Raw genomic sequence first — 23,580 nt, forward strand, 5'->3', positions numbered from 1 at the left:
ACACACACTCCTTGAAGTAAAAATATCTTGCTAGAATTTTAATTAGCATGTGTGTAGGTCAGGATGGGAAGAACTGACAGTTACATTGAGATTTCTGATCTAAGAACCCAGAATACCTCCAAATTTATTAAGATTTTTAAATTTTTTATTAATATTTTCTGCTTATGTATCTTTAATAAATATATTATTAGATTTATACATGATTACTTACATTTGGGGGATACTGTAAGTAGTATTGTTTTTAAAATTTGAGATTCCAATTTCCTAGAGTTGGTGCACACAGTGAGTTTTAAACCACAAGCAATGTCATGTCTGCTCACCTCACTCAAAATGCAAATTCCTTACTCTAACAAGACCCTGCCAGTCAGTCTCCCTAAAATAATCTCATATCAAATTTTTCAATGATTTGTGAAGTCCAAAAAATCACTATTCTTTTTATTTCTTGACCTATTTCAAGCTAGTCATGCCTCAGGGCCTTTTCAACATGCTTATCACATTGCCTGGGCTTCTCTTCCCTAAAGTGTTTTCCTTTCTGGATCTGTCTCCATTCATCCTTCAGGTCTCAAATTTCAAATGTCAGAGTGATCTTCCCAACCACTACATTTAAATACCTTCAACTCTCCTTCCTTCACTTCTCTGCATTTACACTTGTTTCATAGTCTTCAAAGAATTTATTACTATTGGACATTGTCTTGTTTATTTGTTATTTTTCCTACCATAGGTCTTTACCCAAATAAAATATAAATTTGATGGCAGTAAAATGAAATGCCTTTTTCATTTTCTGTTATAGTCCTAGTAATTATCACCATATCTGGAATATAATAGATACTTCTTTATATATCTTCATTGAATGAATGTATTTTCTTCTAACAAGAAAAATACATCAAGGTCAAATAACTCAATTTCTTCTATCATTGAGTATCTAAACTACCAATAATTATGCTCTTCTCTGAATCTCTCTAACATTCCTTTCTTTCTTACGTGATTTTTATAGTGCTTCTTGTTGACATGTACCTTTTGTCTTCTACTGTATTACAGAGTTACTGAGAAAAGGGTTATAATTTATTGATCTACGTATTTTCCATATTTCCTGAGAGAAAATTTTACATTTTATTATATATTTACCTGTTGAATTAAAAAATAAATAAATAGCTAGACTGGTAACTGAAAAACCTTGCAAAGGATCCCAACATATTTCATCAATTAACTGTATTACTGTTACACCTCAGTAGCCTAATTCCCACTCTGCAAAATGAGGGAATTTTAATGGAGGGTTTGATAATCATTAAAAATTTTTAAGGAGCTATTGCAGACACAGTGAATGCTCCACCAGACCTCCTGGATCCCTAGTTCTTAAAACATCACACTCATGTGAATTCTCATCTCAGAACCACTTCTCTAGAGCCCATGTGGGGAACAGAAACAGTGGAACAGTGGTCGGGAACTACTTTGAAAATCTGTGGCAATCCATAGCTTCTCTTTATATATATATATATATATATATATATATATATATATATATATAGAGAGAGAGAGAGAGAGAGAGAGAGAGAGAGAGAGAGAGAGATTTGTGCAATCTATGTGTTTCAATTTAAGAATCCCTTGACTAAAAATCTCTAGTGTAAGATCTTGTTCTTGAAACCATTCACTCCTTCAAAACAAGTTGAGTATCTTCTATGCTCCTGAAATCATTCTAATTCTCAATGAGATTAAAGTGAGTAAAACCAACCAGATCCTTGCTTGTGTGGAGCCTATCTGGAAGCGGAGAAAGGTTTTGATGCACATAAGATGTATAAAAACAAGCACGTGAGGTTAATCCCATACACATAATTAAAATGGATAGAAAGCTACTGGGTGACTTCCTCTTTCATAAAGTAGATCAAGGGAGGCCTCGTGAAGGATGAAGCACGTAAACTCACACTGAGCTGACAAGCAGGAGCCAACCATACAAAGATCGGGGAATGGCAATGTGGTCAGAAGAACAGCAATGCAGTTGGAAGGAAGAGTCAGAGCAGAATCTCTCGTTAGGAACTGGCTGAGTTTGAGAACCAAAAAAAGGTCTGAGTTGTCTAAATGTGGCATACAAAGTAGAGAATGTCATCAGATGACATTGAAAAAGTGCTCTGGCACCTGGTGGCGGAGAATAAGTCAGTGAACTTTATTCTGACTGAGATGGACATAATGATAATCAATGCTAGTCTTCTATGGGAACATTCTATGTGCCATAGTCCTGGTTCCTGTTCCTACAGTCTTGAGAGAGAATAGGGAAGATGACATGGTAAGTACCTGAATGAACTAAAGTTCCTTTAAATGACCCTAACTCCATGGCAAGAATTTCCATGAATATTTATACTGACAAAATGATGTTTTTGACCTCTGAGCTCTACTTCAGAAGGTGTCACATGGAGTTGACAACATTTCTGAGCATAAAGGTACACGTTGCTGCTGTCTTTTGTCTTTTGTTGGGTAGGTAGATATTTGCATTGATGGCCGTTATTGTTGATTCCTTAAATACTTCATTTCAAAGAAAAGAGCTAAAGATTTTATTTTATTTTTTTAAAGTCTCTTCAAAGGTCAATAGGTTATTCAAAAGCATAGTAGATATCAGAATCCAATATATGCAAAAAATAAATAAATAAATAAATAACAAGCCTTCTGAAATGTCTTTTTTTTTTTCCCCAAACCCTTTCACTGGCACCAACATATTCTACGACTCATGCCCCTAACCGGAAAGGAGTCTTACTGACAAAGCACACTTGATAAGACAGCTGGAGTTTCTTGGAGAATGTTGACCAGAGTAATTACTGTATTTCTGACAGCAGCTGTAAAGCTTCTGTTGCTAGGATAGAATTTAACCCCTAGCTAACGGAAATTTAAGAAATTGAATCTGTAATTTTTTTTTTAATGCCCATCAGGATTATTACTTGAAAACCATGTGAATTATTTATTTGGATAAAGAAAGTAGTGATTTCTGCCTTGATAGTCTAGGTTCATGAGCTTGGCAAAAATTATTTATATAACAGATGAAGAAGAAGTAATTCTCTTTACTGGTCTGCTCATCCCCACTCTGGTTTCCATAGTTGCACGTACCTTAACACTCATCCTACTTAGTAAGCAACAAAATATAAGCTTCTCTGGGATATGTTTAAGCTTGAAGTTCACTTGCTTCAAATTGAGAGCACTGTAGTTCTTCAAGCAATATGGAGGTAGAACAGATGCAGTACCCTCTCCAATCTCACATTTCCAAAATTATATTGAAAATTTTTCTCCTATTCTTCTTCTAAGTTTTCAAAGGTCATCGTATTGCCACAGCCAGTTGCCAGGTATTTACTGCAAATCAACTATTTATGAGGTGCCAGACTGATCACTAATGAGTTACCAGGAAGCACAAATCATAATCTCTGCCCTCAAAGTTTATGTTACAGGTACGGCACTGAGACACATGGAAAAATAACTATCAAGAGCAGGTAGTAAAGGCACAAGCTTCATAACGATCAAAGTTTATTATTTAATACTTGGTGGCTGCACAGGATTCTAAATAATATTGAAATTAATGATGGAAACAGCATTCTATTAGGAATTTGGAGAAGGCCGAGCTGTAAAGTTCTGAGCGTTCAAAAAAAAAAAAATGAGGAGGAAGCAGCTTCTTCTTTTGGTGCCAAGATTCTCTAATGGGTCAAACTTGGGGCACCTGTTCTGCCAAGGTAGAGCAGCACCCAGTAAGAAAGGTTCCAGTGCCCTACCTACTACGTAGTGCCATCCCCATCTCATTTTTGCTTTGGCCTCCTCAGATCTCTAGCATCTTCCTACCCAAAGATGTTCCTCACTGTTGTCTGCAGTTCAGAGAGCCAAACTGTTTTTTCCTCCCCCAAGAAATCCAGTACAACTTTTATCAATGATCTAGGATACAAGAAAGGGGGGGCAGAAAGAAAGAACAGAATAGGCTGTGTCTTATAAGCCACTTTTCTAGTGACCCAAATCTCTCTTGAGACAAGGGGTCACAGAAAGCCATGCTGTCTTTGTGGAATGGCTGGGGAAAAGAGAAACACCACAGGGTAAGCAAAACCAAATTGATATCTCAGTGAATCACTTTGTCACATAAACACTGAAAACAAACAGGAATGTAATAGGCAAAGAGAAGATAGAGAATTCTAGCTCACTCAATAGGTTTTATGTGTAGAGTCTTGTTGCCTAAATGGGATTCTAGCACCTGGGTGTCTGTTAGAAATGCAAAAACCCACTTGTTCTTCTGATCAGTAACACAAATATGCGTTTTCACAAAATTCCTAAATGACTGGTACACATGAAAGTTGGAGAACCACTGATCTAGGGAGCAAAAAATGCAAAGCATGTTCAGGATACAGTAAATAGATCATGTGGCCAAAATACAGGGCTTCAATTTGTGCGTTTATAAAGGATGCTTGGTCCAGAGAATCAAAAGTCTTGAAAGCTGATTTCCAGGGATTAGAAGTTCTCGGGTAGTTGGGAGCACCATGGGAAGCTTTTGCACTGGTGACTGACATAATCAAAGGATGGTTTAGGAAGATTTAGCTTGCAAGAGTGGGGAAAAGAGCACAGGGATGTATTATCTCAAATCTTCAGTGTAAAATACTCATCAAAGTCCATCAGACACTTTCAGAACTACATAAACTTTTAGGCTGGTGACATGCACTAACACTTTATGATGCAAAGATATTTTTGATAATGACTTGAAAGAGTCATTTTAGCCTTGTCACTATGTTCTGCAAAGAGGTGGTGGGATGTGGGATCCTGGGGATGAGAGAGAGTGAATGTTCACAGCCATTAGACTCCCATCAGACAGAGATGTAGGGAAAACAAAGCCCTAGGAATACATTTGTATGAATCTTTTAGATTCTTTAACACCACAGTGCGTGCCTTTTTTCCCCTGTCCTTTGGCAATTTCGTTATTTTTTTGAATTCTTACCTGAGGTTGGTCAGGATACAGAGTGGAACAGGATGTTGTCATTATCTTCAAGCCTCCCTGCCGGTGGTTTGCACCATCCCCGAATATTAGGATCACTAGGTGAGCCACCCAGCCTCTCCCAACCAAGTGAATGATTATTTCTGGTAGTTTCAATTATCCGGTAGTTATGATGAAAGTCAAATAAATGCTCTCAAACTGAAAATTACAATAAAAGAGAAAATATTCTTGTATTTCTTTATTCAGAGCAATACTATCTATTGCATTTATATCATGTGTCAAATATTCAGGTCTGGTTTCACATGTGTTATCTATTAAGCCAACCTCCATCCCTTGCAGATAAACTGTGTCAAGTACGATTTTTCTAATACCCTCAGTTTACAGAATAATAAAATGGGACTCAAAGGAATGCATTTTCTGACCCTTATAAACTTGGGAATCAGCCCAGACGGAATTCAACCTATGAAAAGGAGTTAGAGCCTGACCCTTGGTCTAAATCACAAATTCTGAGAATACTCTGTGGGCTCATGCATCCCTCCTACCGTGACCCCAGGCCACTGGATACAATTTTCTAATCTTGGGAAAAGAATGTGCTCTGATGCTCAGTTTGTATGTGCTCCAAATGGTTGCAGCATGATTGGGCGTTTCTAGGTGCCATTCCCACGGTGCAGTGGGGCCCTGGGTCACATAGGCATTCAATGACTGCTTTTTAAATAATGAGCCAAGTGATTGCATGGGAACTTTGAGAAAGATTACAGAAGCATCTGATCAAATCAAACTCATCACCAAAGCACACACATCACAAGGTGTTTTCAGCAGCCACTGTCAATACCTTGGCCTTCTTTGTTTTGCTCCACACATGTCTGCTACTCTATTTGGAATCTCACATGTTCACTTCATCCATGTTGAAGTACCTGTATCCCATTAGTCTTTTCTTCTTTCTCAGATATGGGAGAATATTTCCCACTCCCTGTTTCTCTGCTACTCTCATCTTCCCTCCCTTTTTCCCCTGGAATCACATGGCTGCCACTCTATCCCCCGTCACACCTTCAGGTTCTGAATTAAATGTAATTTCTTCACATAAACAACCCTGACCTCTCAGCATACCCTCCCCTGAAACCTTCCCTCATGCTTTCCCCTTCTTTTCTTTTCCCCACAATATCTTTATTTTGTTTATTCATTTTTAGGTGGTGTTGAGGATGGAACCCCTTGCAAGGGAAGCGCTCTGCCACTGAGCCACCACCCCAGCCCTCCTCTTTTCTTAAAACGCTTTTCCATAACTTGTTATGATGCATGAACTTCCAGTTATATTTAGCCAGTAACTAATTCCCCACTCAATACCTTCCTTTAACTTCCATATTTGTTTTACCAGTGTATTTCTAGTGCTTAAAAATACTTGGTAGGCAGTAGGTGCTTAGCAAAAGTGTTGGATGTTAATTGTTTCTAAGTATAGAATTGTTTAATTCCTAAAAATAACATTAAAAAAAATTTCCTTCCTTGGGGCTGGGATTGTAGCTCAGTGGTAGAGAGTGCTTGTCTAATACATGTGAGGCACTGGGTTAGAACCTCAATACCACATAAAAATAAATAAATAAATAAAATAAAGATATTGTGTTCACCTATAAATATATATATATATGCACATATATATGCACATATATATATATTTATATATGTTTATATATATTTTTTAATTCCCATCCTTGCTAAGTGATCTAACTTATTAAATTTAATGTTTTTCCTCACTTCTGTGTTCTCAATGGATGCTTAAAAAAATAATCAACATATGTAGTGCTCCCATTCAGTAGTCTATTGTTTTTTCAGAAAACCATTTGCCTGCAGGAAGTCACTGAGAATCAATGTGAATCCAAGAACCTTCCCCAGAAGCAGAAAGTAATCTGAGAAAAAGAGTTCATCTGAGAGCTTTATAATATGACCAGGTAATCTACTAGGGAAATATTTTACTCCAAGTAGATTTACTCAAGTAAATTGTGAATGTCTGGTTAATTTTCAGACAGGACTCTATTGTTCGAGCATTTCTGTGTACAGAATATTTAGTGATGACCCCTAATCCATGTCTGTTGGAACAAGAGACTCCATCTATACAGAACCAGTGTGCACTCTCAAGAGATTCCTAGGGGATTTTCTTTATTTGTACCATCTGTAAACTAATTTAATCAATTCACCTCAACAAGCATTGGAAACATGACTATGATACATCTTACAAATTTCCCTTAGCTGTTCAAATGAAAATATATATATGAAAACCTTAACAAAGTATTAGAAGATCTCCCAACCCATCAAGGTTATAAAAATTAACCCATGATGTGGGTAAGAGAAAGAGCAATCAAGATACCATGTGTTCGGGTGAGCAACAGCACCGTCCAGGGTGTTACCAATTGGTAGATGGCAAAAGTTATGTGGCTTAATGACAAGTTGGTTGGCTTTGAAATTATCTAACCTTTAATTGAATTCTGGCTTTAATATTTATTAGCTTTCCTTGGGCATATCAGCGATATCCTTGTTGAGTTGTTTTAAGGATTAAAATATGTAAAATATAAAGTGCCTTGTGTAATAATTTTCAAAAATGTGTGACTCTTATAACTGATTAGAGGAAGAAGGCAATACTGAGTGAAAGAAGAAAGATTCATGACGAGATTGAAATTCAATTGCTCATTCGATATAAATTTTATTTCAAATGTATTGTGTGTCAGAGATATTGGATACTGTGTTGAAGAAGATGGAGTTTAAGATTACATTTTAATGGAAGGAGACAGACAAGTGAAAAAAATAGATATAATTCCCAGATATTCAGACATTGCAAGGCTGTAATGTAATAGAGTGAGGCCGGATGGTGTTGGGGAAGTACAACTTTGGCCACTCTAAGCAGATGACATGTGAACCAAGACATAAATATACAACCATGGGGGAAAGCATTCTAGTCAATGGGACAGCTCATAGACAAGAGGCTGGTTGGTGCATATGGCTAGTGTAGATGGAGAGGAGTGGAGGAGGGAGGGAAGGAATAGGGTGACGTTCTAGAAGTAATTCTGGGTCTTAACATTGAATATCTAGAAGACCAGGTAGCAAAGGGTCTGCTGCACACCCAAGACTGTGCAGGAAGACAGCACAAGTAAAACGACCATGTAGAAGAAAGAAACCCGCCTCTAGGAAAGGAGATGAGGAAAATGAGCCCAGCTGAAGTATAAAGACAGCATCCCTGTCTCAGAATAGAGATATGGAGTTAGGAAATTAGGTGCCACAGCTGCTATTTTTTCTTCAAAGGTGAATGTGGACTGTCAACAGAAGTTCAGCAACGGTTCTAATGCCTCCGAGGGTTTGTTTCTTCATTTTGGAATTGGTTTTCTTGTTAGTCAAATCTTGGCGAAAGACTTTTGACAAATCTAGGTTGTGCATTCTAAATGCATTATATTCTTCATGGAGAATCCTCCTCAAATAAATTATTATGGAGGCACAATTTATATTTTTAAACAGACTGTTTTAACTTATTCTATCACTCTTCAGGAGATACAATTGTTTTTGCTTTATTGATTTTCCTTACATTTTTCTAGTCACAAGCAGATTTAGTGTTCTGTGCATCTACAAATAATAACTCACATAAACTTAAAATATAAGTGAATGATAATATACACTTCCTTCAAAGCACATGGATGTTATTTAATTAGTAAACTGAAGGGTTTTTTTAAATAATAATATCCTGTTCTCCTGCTACTTTCAATTTAAAAGAAAAAACAAAACTTTAGAATTTTCCAAGTTATTTAGAATGCTTTTCTTTCATCACCTTGTAGTAGAACCCCACCCTACCCCAAATAATGTACATGATTTCAGTTCATAGTCAAGTGCCAGGCAAGCTTTCCAATGTTACCCATATCCATATTCGACCTTGCTATCTGTGTATTTAGAGACAAGGTAATTGACCTTTCCGGTCTTTGATTCATGTATGTTTGTGCAGAGTTTAAATAATTAATATGCACAATGCTGAACATAGAGTAGGTAGTCAATATGTTCTGATGTCCTTTCACAAATTCAGGAAATAGGTGCTTCAGGTTTAGTTTCTTTTAAATCTTATGTACCATTGTAAGCACTGGAGGTAATAGAGCTTTCATCTTGTTTCCTAGTCCTGGGACTCTTTTGAACATCAGACATCTGTTTCCAAATTCCCAATCTCTATGAAACTTCTGGCCAGATTAAATGTCTATTTCTCTAAGTACCTGGATGGCTATGATGTCATCAGTTTCTTCTCTACTTTCACTCGGTGGATCTAGACTCATCACTAGTATCTGGCCCCTACTTGGTAACCTGCATCTTTCATGTTTCACATAAGAGTTTAAGGATTTCTGGACTTTTACTCTGTGGGTCTGAGAAACTGATGTGACTCCATTTTTGAGAAACCAGCCTCTACCTCAGAGCAAATCCTGTCCAAGAAAGGGGGCGTGACCCTTGTCCTTGGAAAAACCCAGAGGGCATTCCTAGGCACATACCCATCCTGCTGAGTTGTTTCTCTATAAATAACAGGAGAGATCTGCAGTGCCAGGCATCCCTATCTCAGTTAGGCTAGGTGAGGACCCATAGCAACCCCCTAGCAACCACCAATCAGCATGAGACAGGGAAAATACCTGGGATGCCAGATGACCCCCCAGTAGTCTGAGTGGTTGATAACATGTTGGGAAACCATGTAGTTTAGCATGTACATCCCTCATGGCTTAAACCAATCAGTTCAATCGAATCACCCTCTTATACTAACCAATCACCACTATGGAACTTGTTCCCACTAATGAATGTGCTAATCAATGTTAAGAGTTTTTGTTTGATTTTTCCCCAGTGTGGAATGATTTGCTGTGTGATGTTGAACCCATAGACTATCCCTCAAAACCTATAAAATCTCATTGAACAAAGGACCGGGGCTCACTCCTTGGGACCACTGTGCCAAAAAAGGTTGTGAGTTCAGGTTCTAGCTTGCAATAAAGACTCCTGAGTGATTGCATCGGATTCAGCTCTTGGAGGTCTATTGGGGTCCCACGAATCTGGCATTACAGGTCCATTACTCTCTGTCTTAAGTAGCAGTCGTCCTTATTATTATTGTATTAATATAATATTTTTTATTGTTGTTACTTGTTATATAAACTTGGGCAAGTTCTTTAACTTTTTACAACCTCAGTTTCCACATCCGAAAATTGTGGATGGCACTCTGAAAAATGAAGTAAAGCATAGTAAATTCCTAGCAAAGTAGCTAACAAGATTAAAAACTCAGGCAATCAGGCAGGCGGAGAGGGGCAAGAGAAGGAGAAAGTGTTTTAACCGTGTCACAGACCCAAACACTGCTAAAAGTGGTAATTTAAGACAATTCCGACCTGGGCAGTGTAAGAAATTTATCAACCACTTTATGTGCATTAAGAAGCATTAAGAAAAGTATTAAATTACAGCTGTAATGTCCCAAACCAAGTTATTTGCACCAGGTTCTCATAGTAGATGATTGTTAAAACCCTATGAATTAGAACACATTATAATCTACGCTTCTATAAGTATATCAAAATGAATCCTATTTTCAGATATAACTAAAATGACCAATAAAGAAAAAAGAAACGCCTATGAATGATAAAGATACTTACCAAAAAGGAAAAATATATATATATATAGAAAAGGAAAGAAAGGGGAATTTGTATCAGATGCCACTATTTCTTCACAATCTGCATTCTAGCTGTCACTTAAGGAAGATAAGTAGAAAATGACTCCATCCTCTCCTTTCTCGATGTTTCCTTCTTCTTCAATTTATGCACATGTACAAACTTTTTTCCACCAAAGGAGTCTTTACCTTATTGGAAAAGGACACGCACATACATCTTGAAGGATTCATTTCAATGAGATCTAAAACCTCCAAATGTTACAAAACAAAGTGGCTGATGCACAGCAACACCAGGGATTGTCAACAGCAAAATCATCAACACTCAGCATTGTCATTCATCACGTTGTCTAAGCAGAATTGCAATCTCAGAGGAAGTGGGAAGGGGATGAGAAGTGAGAAGTGGCATAAAAAGATCAGTTCCGCTCTGAGATGCAGGATGCCTGTGTGCTCAGGACCAAGTCAAGCATCTTAGTTGTGAATTTGTGAATGTGTCTGCAATTTTCACCAAAAGGAAAAAATGAAGAGAACACAAAATCACATTTTAGAACTGCATGTGATGATGAAAATGTAAGCAGGTTATATTTTATCCATGGTGTTATTTTCTAACATTGCTGAGCTTGTAGATGTGCCCCCACCCCTTCTCCTCCATTCATGTTTTTCCACATGATTTCCTGTTGATGTGAACCCGCTACAAAGAACAAAGCAAATGTAATGTTTTTACTATGAGTCAGTAGGTTTACACATCCATTTTCATTGTGTCCCTCCCAGATGAAGGCAGTTTAGCATCCTCCTTAAAAGCACCAACTCTTGGCAGATTGGCTCGATGTGAATGTCAGCTCCACCAGTTCTCACCCTATCTTGGCAAAGTTCCTTGACCTTAGTTTGTCTGGATTTCCTCACTTGTTTCAAAAAATGTTGAAGATGATAGTAAACAGCTTAGGCTACTCAATTCTGCAGTGGTAGCATGAAAACAGGCATAGACAATATCTACATTAGTGAGTGTGGATGGTCCATCATTTGCCATTCCCCGTTTTATATCATAGAAATTGTGATCTGAAAGAAACTTTAGCAATCTCCTCGTCTGAGCCCATCATTTTATACTGCAGATAACCGGGAGTCAGAAAAAGGATGTGATTTGTGTCATGTTATTAAAAATCATGTTATTAAAAATATGACAAGGGCTGGGGTTGTGGCTCAGCAGTAGAGCGCTTGCCCAGTATGTGCAAGGCCCTGGGTTCAATCCTCAGCACCACATAAAAACTAAATAAACAAAATAAAGTCATTGTGTACAACTAAAAAATAAATATTAAAAAATATGACAAGCAACTAGTTATATTCTTATATAACTCATGATAACATTGTCGTCTTCAGAGTCCCAAAAAGGATCTCTTCTTTTCTAGAAACAAAGGTGTTCCCTACAATGATGGGTCTCAAACTTTCAAAATTTCTGTCTTAAACTTCTTCAATCTCAAGTTTAATTCCCTGGAGCTGACTGTAGGAGAAAGATCCATGTACAGATAAGAAAGTAAGACAGAGAAAAGGGAGAAAGTAAACAAAGGTGAGACAAAAAACAAGAGCCCTGCAGGGAGTTGGTTTCAGCCTGATCCCACAAGGAAACTCTGAAGATTTGTCCTAGTCTTCACTACTACATTGGTTAGTGGGTGTCCAGGGAGTCTGCACTCACATTGTCTTCTTCGTGTCCTTGACAATGAAAGAAAATCCATGAACGAACTTGTTTTAGAGTGTGGACCAGAGATTCCTGCTGCAATCTAGGTATCTATTTGAAGTTTCTTGTGTATCTATAAAAATTTGTGTGAATTATCTTCATCAGTTACTTGAGAGTCTTTCCAAATCCATGAGTTTGATTTGCTATCTTCAAAAGTTGTTTTAACTAATATTTGATTTTTTTTAATCTTTAAATTTTAGGATTATTTTTACCATTCTTTACTAGGGGTTCATACAACTTCAGTTTAAGTAGAAATAGCTTCTTAATGGTTTTATTTTCTCCTGTTCCATTTATATTTCCCTCTCCACCTTGGTAAGATGGAAGCCGGTTTCTGATATATCACATACCCCATCTTTAAGAGGAAACCAAGAAGACAGTTAAATAAACATCATTTTTTACTATTTAGGTTCCTTTCCATAAATTCTTAAGTGTTTTTTCTAGTCTAATTTTAAGAGAATCTGAGATCTAAAGTTTCCTGCAACTCTACATGAAGATTATAAGGACCTATGATGCTATGCCAAACTTTTCAAATATTTAACTGCCTCTTTACATATGGAAATGACAAGAGACTCTCTCAAATTCCAAGTGCTATTGACATGATTGAACAGGTGTTTAGCTTGTTTATTTATTTATTTATTTGTCTTTCCTGGTAAAAATTTTACTAATTTATCCGCACCTCGTTGCCCCCACCTATTGCTCCTTAAACCATGACTATCTTTATTATTCGGGTTTGTTTACAGTTGCTTTTATGCTATTATTGCAGAGTTGAGTATCCTGCAAAGGCTCAAACATTTACTATCATATGAAGTCTGCTGACCCCTGATCAAAATGACATTGCAACTATAACATGGCAGACAGGTGTTGGAAGAAGGGCTGAGTCCCAGGGTTCAATTTGAAATCTAGCTGCACAATTTGAAATCCTCATTCTGATATCAAAGATTTCTACATCTTGGCTGGCTTTGCAGCCATTTATCTCTTTCCTTTAGTCAGACAATACATTTATGAGGAAATTTACTTCAACCTTTCCCATCTTCTGCTAATCACTGCAATAATACTTCACCCATTCTTCAGGGTCTATTTTGGTTAGCATACCTTCAGGGAAGGCTTTCCCACTTACTCCCAGCCAGCTCTCATCTCTTTTACTTGCAGCCTTTCTGGTTTATGTTCTTCTTACTTTAGACTATGGCATTAATATCCTGTTGCTTCAAGTAACCACAGTGGCTCTCTTCCTCCTGCTGCTACCATTAAAATCCTCAAGGGAAGGAATACTGTCTAATTTGTCTTTTTGTTCCTTGCAGAGCATTTCCACATACAAGGAGGTTCAGTATACTCACTGAACTAGATGGACTAGTACTCTCTCTCAGATGTTCTCATTTGTTGCCTGATGCTGTTTACATCTTACCTCTCTTGAGCACCCACCCTGGTGAATTCTGTTAATGACAGCTACTTAAGAGTTAGAAGACTCTCACTTCAGTGTAAATTACAAGAATTTCTTTTATAGAACTCTGGCAAATAGTTTTAGTCCAAGCTTCCCAAAGACTTACATGTATATTATCTCTTTCTTCTTTTGTAAAATGCAAGTACCACCAATTTGGCTACTTTTTCTAATTTTCTTATGTTTGCTCATCTTTAACTTAAAATAAGTGTATCTAGAAGAAAAGCGTTATCATTGCAATTGGAGAATTCTAATAATACTGACCACAAATGGAATATAACCAAAAAGATGAAAATCGTTTGCCTTTGAAAACTTAAAAAACCTCAGTGAAAATGAGCAAATAAGTCTTTGGGAGATGTCACTGATTTCTTAGCACTAAATTGAGACTTTCTTGGTGACTTAATCAGAATTGAGACAAAGTGAGAAATATATATATATATATATATATATATATATATATATATATATCATGAAAAACACATACACACTTATCATATATATATGAACATCATGAAAAACACATACACACTTATATATATTTTATATTTATATCTCTACTTGATATAAATCAAAATTATCTCTTCAACCATTCATGGTCCATATTGAAGTGCACCCTGGGGAAACACCAAATCCCCAAAACAGTCACTGCTGCTGTGAATGCATCAATAACTACAATAGCTCATCACTTAACTCTGAAATAGTTTAGGATAAATTATATTTGAAAATATGCACATTGGTGCAAACTAGTTATGAGTCTTCCTTTTCTACTAAGAACTTCATCTTACACAGCAATGATGTTGCTCAATACCACACACAGTAGGAACACTTCTCCTCATTGCTCTTAATCATTGATTTCACACTAAAACCAAATTAATCTTCTCAGGAACTAGGAGCAAAACGTGTCTTCATGCAGTTTCAAACATAGAAGAACTATGCTAAAACAAATGGAAAAAAACAGGAGGTTTTATCACCTACTCTTTTGTTTCCAATTACAGAAGATCTTCACTCTGAAAGACTTAGACTACTTATTCTTCATTTCTCTTTTCTGAAGAAAAGTTTTTCTTAACAACAAAATCTGACACCTTCAGAATATTGTGAAATGGAGATAATATTAGAACTTTACCTCATAGTATTTTGTAAGAATTAAATGAAGTGTAGAGATGCTAGAATATCAGGAAATATCAGGAAAGGTTATTTAGTATCCACGATGATTTATATATCATAGTTAAATGCTAAATGTGAAGGCATATTTCTATTATTAAGGAAAAGTCACATGTTAAAAATAATTTGAGAAACTAGGAGCATTAATGAAACTATACTATGAGCACTAATATTATAAATGCCTACACACAAAAAAAGTTTTTCTATGGAATTCATTCAGTCTAAAGTTCATTTATTCAATAAATATTAATAATGCAGAAATGGAGATAATAATGCGATTATTTAACACTAATATTACAATTTTTTCACTAATAGTTATTAAGTTCTCAAATATTTAGTTGTTGAGGTTTTCTATCTCTAGCCATTCTTTTTTTAACATTTAAATTTTTTTCTAATTAACTATACATGACAGCAGAATATATTTTGTTTCATTGTACACAAATGAAGCACAATTTTTCATTTCTGTGGTTGTACATGATGTAGAGTCACACCATTTGAGCAATACCTAGGGTAATGATGTCCATCTTATTCCACCATTTTTCCTACTCCCATGGCCCCTCCCCTCTTGTCTCTCCTTTGCCTAATCCAATGTTCCTCCATTCTTCCAGTATCCCCTCCCCCCACTATAGAGGAGCATCCATTTATCAGAGAAAACATTCAGCCTTTGGTTTTTTTGGTTTGTCTTACTTCGCTTAGCATGATATTCTTCAACTCCATCCATTTACCTGCAGCATAGTATAGTGATGCAGCCACATCAATGTTTATGGCAGCTCAATTCACAATAACTACATTGTGGAACCAACCTAGATGCCCTTCAGTAGATGAATGGATAAAGAAACTGTAGTATATATACACAATGGAATATACTCAGCATTAAAAGAGAATAAAATTATGGCATTTCTCCAGCCATTCTTACTCAAAATGTCTGCAAGTTTTTCTATGAATTTCTGCATGTATTTACTTCTGATTATGCAGTTGTGCCATGACTATTTTCAGTTTTCAGAACAAATGTTTCTATATATGACTATGTGAGTCAATAAAATGTAAAAAACAATTATCTACAGTTAATATAAATATGATACCCTCAGGTGTCCTAGATGGATGTTTTCATTCATTCATTCAATTGTTCACCCATTGATTCTTTCATCCAGTGAATTACTGGTGTTCACACAGAACAAGCAAATTAATAAACAAGTACTCAATAAGTATTAACTATGAATAATAATTGCAATTTTAATTATTGCTAAGCACCTAGTACAGATTAGGTAAACATACTGCACTTCAGAAATAATAAAATCAAAAAGCAATATATGAAAGTGTTGTCTCTTGTAAAATTTGCAAGGGAGAGGCTTGAAAAGGGTTTTTAAGGTGGGCAAAGAAGATCAAGATGCAGCAATTGTTTGTAGATGCACAGAAGTAGGAAGAGATTAACTCTGCTGGGGGCTGTAGGCACCTGGGACTTTCTGAGACCATCACATGTTCAAATCCTCTAACTTCTTATGGTCACTTAACATATACTACAAAGCATACTGAATGTACCTTTCTGTTATTAAACTTAATTTTGTACAATTATAGACATAGTTTATATTTTGCAGATATTTAATTAAGCATTCATTAATTTTAACACTGCAATTTGATTTTTAAATTTGGAACCAATATCTACACTTTTCAGAATTTCTAAAGTTTTTTTTTAAAGAGAGAGAGAGAGAGAGAGAGAGAGAGAGAGAGAGAGAGAGAGAGAGAACCTTCCAATATTTATTTTTTAGCTTTCAGTGGACACGACATCTTTATTCTATTTTCATTTGGTGCTGAGGATCGAACCCAGAGCCCCGTGCATGCCGGGTGAGCGCAGTACCGCTTGAGCCACATCCCCAGCCCCTCAAAAGTTTTGAGAGACTCTCAAAGGCTTATACACACTTATACTCACTAGCTGTGGTATCTTCTAAGTGGATCAATAGTCCTGGTAAGGAAGCATCAGGAAAAGCCTCAGAGAAATGTGAGCTGCATTCTAGAAAAAACAACCATGCATGTTTGGTTACTTTTTTCAGGCTTTTCTCAATGGCCATCCTAAGAAGATGACCTGAGAAGCTATCCCACAGACCCTCTGTGTTACTCTTGGTGTGTCAGTTTTGCACATGTACTTACTCGGATAAGTACTTCCCCTTCTTCAGGTTTTGAGAAACGAATGGCCAAAAGGGATTCCTTCCCATCTCATCCCTTTCTGGCACAGGGCTGTGGTGTTTTATGACTGCTGAGACTGTATGTGAATATAATTAGCGTCCTGTGGTGTCAGAGTCTAGGTAATTTCCTCATAGAACAATTTTACCTCCATTTGAAGCATCACTAATTTCATTTTGTACTTCAAGACACACTTTTCTTTCTACATGCTTGAAGATTGATTAATCTGAGGTGGTGCCGAAAGGGCTACTCTTTCAAAAGATGTCCAATAACTCAAGCCTCAAATTTTCCTGTTGGTATTAGTCATTTGATTGTTAAAAGTGTAGAAATCCTCTGTCTAGGCTAAAATTTTATTTCTGCTACATTAACTCAGTGTGTGAGGAAAGCTGAGAATTTTGGAATAGACAAATCTAAAGGAGTCTTTCATTTCAAACTCACATAGTTGTAAGAAAGGGCTGAAACCTTTAATATTTTCTTTTTTAAACTGTATGAACTTAGAGCTACTTAATTTCTGCTTTGAACTCCTCACACCTAAAATTAGGATCAAATAATTAACAAATTTACAGGCATGCTTGGAGGATTAAATATATTACCTTACATAAAGCATTTGGAACAGTGGTTGACATATTGATTTATTTATCCAAATATTAACACTAACAGTATATTTCATGTTAAATATTTTAAAGTGATTTCTATCTCATAAGGCTTACTGTGGCCAAAACATTTTCAGAAATGCAGTTTCAGTGGTAATACTACCTATTGAAAAAGGCACAAGACTCAAGAGGCATTGAATTTACATTTCTAATTCCACAGAGTAAAAATGTCCATAAACCATAATGCCTATAAAAATAATCCAGAAACCATATATGGAATTCATGGTAATTGAGAACATTTTTCCTCCAGTTTTTGGGAAGGCAAAGTTTACTAGAAAAATAACTGAAGGTGCAATTTTTATTCACATAAGGGTAAAAATATTTAATAAAGTTTAAACTGTTCTAGGTGTATTCTTTAGCACATAAAACATGAGCGCACATTCATATATATGACATATCATAAGATTATTTAAAATAATTCTTATTTTTATAATACAGCAACTCCAGGAACCCATATACCTGGCAATACTTTATTTCTAGGTGGCAAGTGTATGCTATTATAGGTACTGAAAATAATAAACTTATGCCTATATGGTATTTTCTTTCTACATATTATTTCTAACTTTCTGCCTATTCGTTAATATTACCAAAATTTCTGCACACAATTTTTTAAAAGCAATCAATATTCAAAGCTGAGAGCCATTGTTAATTTTTAAAAATAATTATATAATTACATATATTCAAATGCTTAAAGGCGTTAGTGAAATTGGTAATCCATATTCCATGAGGATCTTCTCCAAAACCACCATTTCCTGTTGCTTTTCTAGCAGCAGGTCAGAAGGACCACCTGGAACCTGTGGGTGTATCTCATACTTTTTCAATAAAAATGGTTATAATGTTAGAAAAACTTATCACCACCCAATAAGTAAACTAAATTATCTGTCTGTAGGTATAGAATCTTGCTAGCAAGGGGAAAGTGTGACATACCTTTTGAATTTCATACCATGAGTGTATAATACCTCTTTGGAATTTTTGTGAATTTTTAAAGGATTTTAATGCATTTGATTAGTTCTCCCTTACTAGTATATTCTGTGTCATTGGATTTGATAATAATGTATTAATTTTCATCTTACCGTTACGGTGGATACGAATTTGACCAAAGCTTCTGTTAGCTGTCACTGTCTTTTGCTAGAAATTTCTCTTCTAGATCATTAAATATACACACATTCCCTCAAAAGTAAGTTTTAAGAATATTCTATAAGTACTATATTACTATATTTTATAAACAGCAATGAGGAGGGCAAAGAAAAAAAATCAAGGTAACACTTTTTATTTCCATGCAGGAAGATAGAAAAATAGGTAAAATATGGTTATTATAACATAGTCACATAGTTATAAATTATAAAGCAAAAAAAAAAAATCAGAGCAGAAAAGGGAAATATAGTATCAAGATGGAGCATGGAAAGTTTGCATGGACCTCAGTTCATCCCTCAGTTCTGAGCTTTAGTTGCATACAGCAAAATGTCCATGATAAATTGAATTGACTAGATACTCAATATGACCAAAATGAGTATATATCATCTCCATCAACTCTCTTCTGCCACTACCGCTGAGTTACTCAAACCAGAAACGTATGAGTCATCCCTGAATCCTGCTCAAACCTCACTCTGCATGTCCCATCTGTCACAGAGGTTAGCAACTTCTCCCACGTGGCTGTAAGTCACTTCTATTCATTGTCATTGTCACTATCCTAATTCAAACCAACATCATCTCTCACCAAGTCCTTGCAAATTCTTCCTGACACATCCCTTACAGCCATTACTGTCTTCTTCCAGTGTGATTAAAACTCATCTGTCACACTTCTGCTTCAACCCATCCATAGTCCCAGTCATCCTTCCCAGCTCTTAACTGCTGGGAAGGAGAACTAAGAATCAATAGCCATTTTTACCCCAGTCCAATACACAACAATCTTACTGTTCTTCTCATTCTTCATTTATGCCATCCCTTCTTGACCCAGGAAATTTATTCATATAAGTTCCTCTGCCTGGAATATTCTTTTCTGTATCAGGTTGGCCTATCTTTCAAATTCCAACTGAATTTCTTCAGGCAAGTTTTACCTACAACCTCAGAATGAGCTACATGCATCAATTATGGGTTCCACAATCTCCTATCTTTTTCACTTCACACGTTACATTTACACCTATTTGTATGCTAGTTTTCTCTGCAACAACAGAGTGCAAACTTCAAGATAAGGGTCATGTCTGACTTTTCAGTTCATTATCCCTAGTGCTTGTTCCATGACAAAGAGTAAGCGCTGTATATATACATTACATATATGTATACACGAATGAATATTATGAAGAAGAATGGCAGATGGTTGATGACTGTTTTTAATTTGCATTTATTTATACAGTATACAATCAGATTACATTGAAGCATGATTTTTTTTTTTTTTTTTTGGTACCAGGGATTGAGATGCTTATCCATTGAGCCACATCCTTTTTTGTTTTTTATTCTAAGTCAGGATCTCACTAAGTTGTTTAGGCCTCACTAAATTGGGGAGGCTAGCCTCAAACTTGAGATCTTCCTGTCTCAGTCTACTGAGTTGCTGGAATTACAGGTGTTTGCACCACACCTAGCTGAAGCATGATATCCTAATAGTTCTTAAATTTTGCCTACTCATTGTACATTTGGGATTATGTTCTCCAGCAACTGACACATTCTCAGATTCCATGTGGTTTTTCCCATTTCACATCTTCCTAGCAACCATATCAGAAATGTCTTCAAGAGTGATGTCCAGAGTTAATTTGCCATACAATAAAGACCCATTTTAGGCATCAGTAAATTTAAGGTTTATAACAAGAAGGAATGCAATTTTAATTATGTTAGTTACAGCTACTGATAAGCAAAGTCCCTGTGATGTTACTACCTAGACAAAACCAATATTCTTTCATCTTTTTTAATTTTAATTGCCGCTTGAGTCTTTAATACTAATCTTCTTTTGAACCTTACATTTATTTTCTGGAAATGTCTGCTCCTCCCTTTCTTCTCAGACAAAGCTAAAACTGTACCAAATTTTATGTCCTCTCAGTCTTTTTAAATAAATGACACTAAGGCTTCTTTTGCTTTCTTTCCATTCATTATATCTTGTTCATTAAAAGATTGCTATTATTTGTTAATAACATAGCAAAGTTTACACATATTACATCATTTTACAACAGCCCAGTAGAGAAGGTACTCTTGTTCCGGGAAAGAAAACTGAGGCTTGGAGAGGTTAGATCACTTGTCTAAGTATTTGAGCTAGACTTTGAAGGGAAGTTTTACCTCCTTTTTTTTTTTTTTTTTTGTGGTGCTGGGCATTAAACCCAGGGCCTTGTGCATGCAAGGCAGGCACCATACCAACTGAGCTATATCCCCAGCCCTTACCTGCATTCTTTATGCTCAATTTGTACTGCACTATTTTACTTGTTGAGATGCAAACTCCTTTTATTTAACTCTTCTCCCTTAATTTTAGGTACACAGTAGGTCTTCAACACATACTTTAAGTCATTATCATTGTTTTAGATGGGTGAGAGTATTTGTGGCTTCTTTTGTTTACTAAATTTTGTTCTAAGAACCTAAACTGAAGTGGGCCTAGTAGAAGGGGCTGGAATATAGGAAATACAAAGTCAATGATGGTTAAAGGAAAGCCCCGTTTTGAGATATTTTCTGGGAGAGCGGAACTTTATAAGGATTCTTCATTTGGCTGCCTGAGTATCAAATTATTTCGTGAATTCTCTGGTTACAAATGCTGATAAGCCAAATGTTTTTTTTTTTTTTCCCCCTCTTCATTATAGTTAGCTTGTGTAGAAGATTCCCACTGAATGCAGTACTGGGGCGGGGAGCAGGGGGAGCACGAAAGTCAGCTATTTGCCTTGGCCATACGTCTGTAACTGGCAACTCAAGTGCATACAGATAGGAGACTTACAGATTGTCTTCTCTTCTTCTCCCTCCCACTTTCCCTCCAGTGTTTTGCTTTGGATGGCCTCCAGCAAGTTTCGGAGCCTGATAGAGCGTCACGCTGCAGATGTGCGCCGTGTCTGTAGTTGTTTTAAAGTGCTGTTTTACCCGTCTCTAACCTAGAAACTTCCTTAGTCGGTGAAAGCTCACAGCTCCCCCTTCCTGTTCGTCCTCCCTCCCAGGGAAACCCCTAGCCTTCACAGATTCCTTGGAGTCTTCTCCCTAAACTGCCTGCAAATGACCCTTTAACCCAGGTGGGGGAGGTGAAAAGTTATCAGGAGGTGTGTGGGTCATGACTGCATCCTGGACCGGATGGACCCCTAGTGCTGCAAAGTCCTGGAGCCTGCAGCTCGACCCAGCCGCCTGCAGAGGACCCTGCAGCCCAGGGACCCACCCTCTACAGGGTCCTGCCGGTACCGGACTGGGCACCATCGTCCCCCAGCTCCTCTCACCGCCACCCACCACAGGCTCAAGAGGTCAGCGGGCCGCAGCGAAGATTCGGCAGCAGTCAGGGATCTGGACTTGAAGTTGTCTAGTCTGGTGGTTAGGAACGCTGTTTCCGAAGCGCAATTTTGGTTTTACCTCTCTCCACCTGAGTGACCTTGGGCAAGTTCCAAAGCTTCAGTGCACCAATTTCTAAATCCATAAAATGGGGGCACTGAAGTGATAACTAAAAGCTAGGATTGTTGTTAAGAGTTAATATAGCATTTCCTAGCACGTAGTAGGGGCTCTTATTTAATGGTGACAATGTTTAGTAGTAGCAGTAGTAGTTAGAGACTAAGCACTGTGGTCCAAAATGCAGGTTTGAGCTCTGGCTCTTCCTGTTCTTCGCTAGGGAGTGGGGGGCCAAGGGAGCGGAAGCAAGTGCCCTATCCCTTTACCCCCTTCCAAGGTAAACTCGGGATTACTCAGAGCCTGTAGTCGCGGTCTAGGGGCTCCTTCAGACGGCCCTGACATCTGTGCCGTGTGGGTCCCTTTCTCTGGAGCGGAGGAAATATTTCTTTAGTGAATTGAGCACCTTTTCCCTCCCTCACTCTCCATCTTAGTCTTGCTGAATTCTCTGGGTCCCAGTAGCCGCGGTGAACCTACTGAGGCCTCAGGCAGGAGGGAAGAGGCAGCCTCGGGGTGTGCAATTCCCTCCGGGCTGGGGAAGGGAAGAAAGGAAGAGGTGGTGCGGACACCCAGGGAGAACCCGCTGCCTCGGGCGGTCGCGAGCCTTTTCTTCATTTTGCCTGCCTTCTAAGGACCGCTGGAGCTTGTTGGATCTAGGGGCGCAATCCTTGAACGGCCGGGTGCCCAGCTCCCCAAACCGGACCTAGGGGTTGGAAGCGCCCGCTCCGCGTGCCGCCGGAGTGGGCGGTGAGCGCGGGCCCGCGGGGTAAGGAGGGCGCGCGGCGGTGGGGAGTGTGCCTGCACGTGTGTGCGCGCGCCGGTGCGCGTGCGTTTGAGGGAGTGTGGGGGGCCTGGCCAAGGCGCGTCCCACCCTGCCGCCCACCTGCCCTTCCAGCACCGTGCCGCTGCCCACACCCTCTCGTCCCCCTCACCTGTGCTAGAGCACTGACCACCCCCCTGCCACCACCCCCTGCAGCCCTCATGCCCCCATGCCCCACCTCCCCCTCATCCAAACCCCACCCTGCCCACTAAGAGTTTCCCAATGCAGATTCAGACCAAAACCTGGAGAGACAGCCTTGCCTTCCTGCTCCCCTCGCCCCCTCCCCCTCCTGCTATAAATAACCAGTACTAGCGGGTCAGGAACGTCACACCGCCAGAAACCAGGACCCAGAGGTTTTCTTCTCTGGGAATAGGGGGCAAAGGGTGAGGAGGAAGAGAAAGGAATCGCTCGTGAGTAGTGAAGAAAAGATTGCTCTTTGACTCCTGAGACAGACTGAGCATCATTTTATT

At 37.9% G+C, this 23,580-nt stretch overlaps 1 protein-coding gene across 3 annotated transcripts in view; it reads left to right on the forward strand.

Annotated features, from left to right (window-relative positions):
• The first annotated feature begins 23,446 nt into the window (after positions 1–23,446).
• The window catches only part of Gabrb2 (gamma-aminobutyric acid type A receptor subunit beta2), a 232,515-nt gene continuing 232,381 nt past the window's right edge, over positions 23,447–23,580 (forward strand). For all 3 annotated transcript variants that reach the window (XM_027938712.2, XM_071612006.1, XM_071612007.1), the window contains exon 1: positions 23,447–23,520. The gene's annotated coding sequence lies outside the window, so the exon portion shown is untranslated. The remainder of the gene's footprint in view (positions 23,521–23,580) is intronic.

This window comes from Marmota flaviventris, chromosome 5, assembly GCF_047511675.1.
Source record: "Marmota flaviventris isolate mMarFla1 chromosome 5, mMarFla1.hap1, whole genome shotgun sequence".
Classification (NCBI taxonomy): Eukaryota; Metazoa; Chordata; class Mammalia; order Rodentia; family Sciuridae; genus Marmota; species Marmota flaviventris.